This window comes from Cervus elaphus, chromosome X, assembly GCF_910594005.1.
Source record: "Cervus elaphus chromosome X, mCerEla1.1, whole genome shotgun sequence".
Taxonomy (NCBI): Eukaryota; Metazoa; Chordata; class Mammalia; order Artiodactyla; family Cervidae; genus Cervus; species Cervus elaphus.
This window is the reverse complement of record NC_057848.1, coordinates 163,915,642-163,920,860: the sequence shown is the minus strand read 5'-3', so window position 1 is coordinate 163,920,860 and position 5,219 is coordinate 163,915,642. Positions and strand designations below refer to the sequence as shown.

At 37.9% G+C, this 5,219-nt stretch overlaps 1 non-coding gene across 1 annotated transcript; it reads left to right on the top strand.

The window, feature by feature from the left end:
* The first annotated feature begins 3,124 nt into the window (after positions 1 to 3,124).
* Positions 3,125 to 3,231, top strand: LOC122691012. Its single transcript, XR_006340261.1, has one exon. It is a non-coding gene; the product is annotated as a U6 spliceosomal RNA (small nuclear RNA).
* Positions 3,232 to 5,219: the final 1,988 nt, after the last annotated feature.

Genomic DNA, 5,219 nt, shown 5'->3' with positions numbered 1-5,219 from the left:
TGTCCTCTGTTGAGTTTCACTGCCTTTAGAGAATTTGGAACAACGTGATAGAATTATATAAATCTGCAAAAAGAATTAAGTGGGATCAGAGCTCTCCTTCAAAAATTTTAGCTGGAATTCCTGAAAAGAGCTGCAGAGAAAATAAATTCATGGTGAAGAGATTTACTTAAAGAGGGAGAAAGATTCTAGCCTCACTTGAGCGCTCTCTCTTTTTCCTTACCCTGCCCCCACTTGAATTCTGTTTATTGCTCTCTGTCCCCACCCTCTAGCATGCCCCTCCTTTTGCCCTGGGGAGGCCCTTCAGCATTAGTGCCTCTCAGAGGGTAGAGGGTGAGGAAAAGAACTTTAAGCGCCCCCTGGAGGTTCAAATGTATAACCAACAGATACCAGGTTCCAAAATAGTCCTTGTTTTTTGCAAATGTTACAATTCATCCATTGAAAAGATAGGATTTTATTCCAACAAGACTTTAATTTTTTTTAGTTTACCAAGAATGCTTTAATCAAGAAGAATAAAGTTATTTCTTTGTCTTCTCTTTCCAAAAAATTGGATTTTTCAAGTAATAGATAAATGGGGTACCTCCAGTAGCTGTATCCCTATCCTAGGCAGCATGGTGATTAAGCAAACGGAGGAGATGTGGGTACCATCTCTTTCCCATAGGTTGTAACCAATCAGGGGCTGTGTCCAGGAGTTCTAATTATGTGTCTAGACTGGGATTTCTCAGCTTTAGTACTACTGACTTTCGGGGCTGGATAATTGGGGTGGGGGCTGTTCCATGTATTATAGGATGTTTAGCAGGATCCCTGGTCTCCACCCACTATATGTCAGCTGTATTCCCTCTTCTGCCACCTCTAAGTTGTGATAACCGAAAATATCTTCAAACATTGACAGATCCCTCACCCCAGGGGAGGAAGGCAAAATTGCTCCTAGTTGAGTCCTACTGAACTCAGGAAACCATCAGGAATGGGGATGGGGAGTACCCCTAAAAAACTTAAGCAAAAATAACATTCACTTAAAAATCAACATATTCTATAGACCAGTGTGTCTAACTTGAGCCAGAAACATGTATTGTACAAGTCAGGGATCTAATATTAGCATTTTTGCAAAAACAAAGCTCTGCCTCTTCATATGTTCTTAAAAGTTATTTTTTCATTCCATCTGTTTTTGTGATGCAGTAATTTCAAAAGCCACAGTGAGTCTGAAGGAATATAGTTGTTTGCCCTTTAATATCTTTTCAAATAGGTATTTGTAAATAAGTCTGAAGGCAAGGAATGTGATAATGTATTGAGTCCTTGCTTGAGAATATTTTCATGTGTAAATTTCTCTTCAATGAGATAAGAACAAAAGCTCTTGACTGGAGTCCAATTCTGCTAATTATTTTGTGATGAGCAGGTTTCCTGTGTTGTTTTTTGTTTTCTAAAGAGTGATAATATGTACTAACAGCAACTGCACAGGGATAAAAACCACAATCTGAGGCATTGAATTTTAAGATGATTGGTATTTGCAAGTAAGGCCTGCCTTCACATAAACCAGTGCTTCTCGGCTGGATGATTTCGTCCCCCAGGAGACATTTGACGATATCTGGGGATTTTTGATTTTCAAAACTGAGTGAAGGGATGCTATTGGCCACAGATGCTGCTAAACATCCTACAGTGCACAGCAGTCTTCTATGACAAAGAGTTCTTCATCCCCAAATATCAGTGGTGCCAGGGTTGGAAGAGCCTGGGATATACATACGGGAAAGGAGAGTTTCATCACATAAGGGGGCTTGAGGGTCAAAGGAAGGTTATTTTTCCTCCCAGTTCCTCCCCTACTATTTGTGGAGCTCATTCCTATGAATCTAGCGTTGACTTTTTATTCTCTTTTAAAGGTTGATAGTCTTCAGAGATGTAAGATGTTGAGTTACTAAATACAGTGAGAACCCACAGATGGTTTGCTCTTATGATGAGAAGATAGCAGGATAGAGCAAGTTTAACAATATTGTTTGAATAGCACGTTTGAGAGTGGGAGAGGTCTTTCAAATGAGGGAGAAGCTGCCAGGAGAAGCTGCCAAAAGGGGCTATGGGGTCTGTAAGGTTCAGCTCTGTCGCTTCGTTTCCTTGTCTTCAGGAGCATTCTTAAATTCACAGAGACACAAATGGCAAACTGTGTTCAGTGTGTGTGTGCGTGCAGGAATTGTATTTTAGATTAAATATAAAAGATAATTCCTATAAAGTGAGATTTCTATGCTTGCTACTTCTCTAGAGAATGAGTGATAATGGGGAATATTCATCCCGATAACTCAGGCAACCTAAAGTTTACGTTTAGGTCATAGACGTCTAGAAGACATCAATTCTGTAGGAAGCTCTATGCTTAGTCCTTCATTCCAGTTTGCTGTCTGTGTTCTTTCTTTTCATTCTTGCATGTTTAATGCCATATGTCTGCTCTGAAGTCAGCCCAGAATAATTTGAAATACTGGTATCACTTTTAAAAAATCCTTTTTTCCCAGTCCCTTTTCCACTTAACACTCAAAAATACTTGCAACAGCTCTCCCTTTTCTCTCAGAACAGCTTGAACATGTGGTCTTTGGACCTTTTCTTCCCCCCAAGATTATGTATTTTGTCTTTGTTCTGAAATGTTTCTCACTGCTAAATTATAGTTCTTTACAAAGAAAGTTGGGTTTAATTAAGAGTTTAGAAGAGACTTTCAAAGTAACTTAAGATCAAAGATGATCATCAAGAATGTCACACTATAGTGTGGTACTCTGAAGCACCACTTCTGCTCAAATTTGGGTTTTCTGACATCTGTTTCTTTGCAGTGGCATACTGTAACACTTTTTTTTTTTCAGTCACAGATCAGACTGGAAGAGGTCCCAGAGAAATTTAATTTTATCATCCCAATCTTTCCCACTCTTGCCTGAGTCCTGCTATCTTTATTTTCTTAGGTTTCCCATTTTAGTTGCCAGGGAGCTGTAAATAGAGTTGTCTTAAACATTTCAGGTTTCTTTCCTCACCAAATAGTCTACTTTTCTTGGAAAATGCTCCTTCAAATTGAAAGATTGAGAATTGAAGACAATGAATTTTTGTATGCTGTTTCACCAGTTAGATCTTTAAACATGCAGTTATTTGAAGTATTAAGAGAAGCTTAGTGCTCACTTTGGAGGCACATATACTGAAATTGGAACGATACAGAGAATAGTAGCATGGCCCCTGCCCAAGGATGACATGCAAATTCGTGAAGTGTTCCATATTTTTTATAAAACTCTTAGAGGAAAACATGGGCAGAACACTCAATGACATAAATCAAAGCAAGATCCTCTATGACACACCTCCTAGAGTAATGGGAATAAAAATAAAAGTAAACAAGTGGGACCTGATTAAACATAAAAGATTTTGCACAGCAAAGGAAACTATAAGCAAGCTGATAAGACAACCCTCAGAATGGGATAAAATAATAGCAAAGGAAACAACTGACAAAGAATTAATTTCCAAAATATACAAGCAACTTATTCAACTCAATACCAGAAAAACAAACAATCCAATCAGAAAGGGGGATAAAGACCTAAACAGACATGTCTCCAAAGAATACATACAGATGGCTAACAAACACATGAGAAGATGCTCAACATCACTCATTATTAGAGAGATGCAAATCAAAACTACTATGAGATATCACCTCACACCAGTCAGAATGGCCCTCATCAAAAAGTCTACAAACCATAAATGCTGGAGAGGGTGTGGAGAAAAGGGAACACTCTTGTACTGTTGGTGGGAATGTAAATTGATACATCCAGTATGGAAGATGGCATGGAGATTCCTTAAAAAACTAGGAATAAAACCACCATATGACCCAACAATCCCATTCCTAGGCATATACCTGAGGAAACCAAAATTGAAAGAGACACATTGTTCATTGCAGCACTATTTACAATAGCTAGAAAATGGAAGCAACTAATATGTCCATCAACAGATGGGTGAATGGATAAAGAAGTTGTGGTACATATACACAATGGAATATTACTCAGCCATAAAAGGGAACGCATTTGAGTCAGTTCTAATGAGGTGGATGAACCTAGAACCTATTATACAGAGTGAAGTGAGTCAGAGAGAGAAAGATAAATACTGTATTCTAATGTGTATATACGGAATCTAGAAAAATGGTACTGAAGAATTTATTTACAGGGCAACAGTCGAGAAACAGACATAGAGAATAGACTTATGGACATGGGGAGAGGGGAGGAGAGGGTGGGATGTATGGAAAGAGTAACATGGAAACTTACATTACCATATGTAAAATAGAACAGGAATTTGCTGTATGGCTCAGGAAACTCAAACGGGGGCTGTGGATCAACCAAGAGGGGTGGGGTGGGGCAGGAGATGGGAGGGAGGTTCAAAGGTGGGGGGGATATATGTATACCTATGGCTTATTCATGTTGAGGTTTGACAGAAAACAGCAAAATTCTGTAAAGCAATTATCCTTCAATAAAAAATAATTTAAAAAAGAAAATTAGTACTTTATTAAAATCTCACTGTGTCACCGCAAATTAATGTAGTTATCCTTCTTGCTCATTAGAAGGCTTTTACCCAATGATGGTGTCATCTCCTTTTCTGATTTGTCATCTGTCATAGCCAGGGACCTTCATGGTCTTGGACTAATAAACATGTAGGTAAAATTTTTTACTTATGTGGTTAAATATCCACTCTCATAATTAGTATCAAATTGCATCTGAAATGTCCAACACTGCAATTCTTAATGTTCGCTAAAATGTGGTTGGCAACTGTTAAAATATCCAGGACATAGAAGTAACCTAAATATCCATAAACAGAGAAATGAATAAAGAAGATGTAGTACATATATACAGTGAAATATTACTCAGCCATAAAAAGGAACAAAAGAATGCCATTTGCAGCAACACAGATGGACCTAGAGATTGTCATAACAAGTGAAATAAGTCAGAGAGAGAAAGACAAATATCATATGATATCACTTATATGTGGTATCTAAAAAAGGGTATAAATGAAGTGAGTTAACAAAACAGAAGTAGAATCACAGATGTAGAAAACAAACTTGGTTACCAGGGGATAAGGCAGGGAGGGATGAATTGGGAGATTGGGATTGACATACACAGTAAATAAAACAGAACTGATAAGAACCCACTGTATAGCACAAGGAACTCTACTTGATACTCTGTAATGGCCTATATGGGAAAATAATCTTAAAAAAGAGTGGCTATGTGTATACA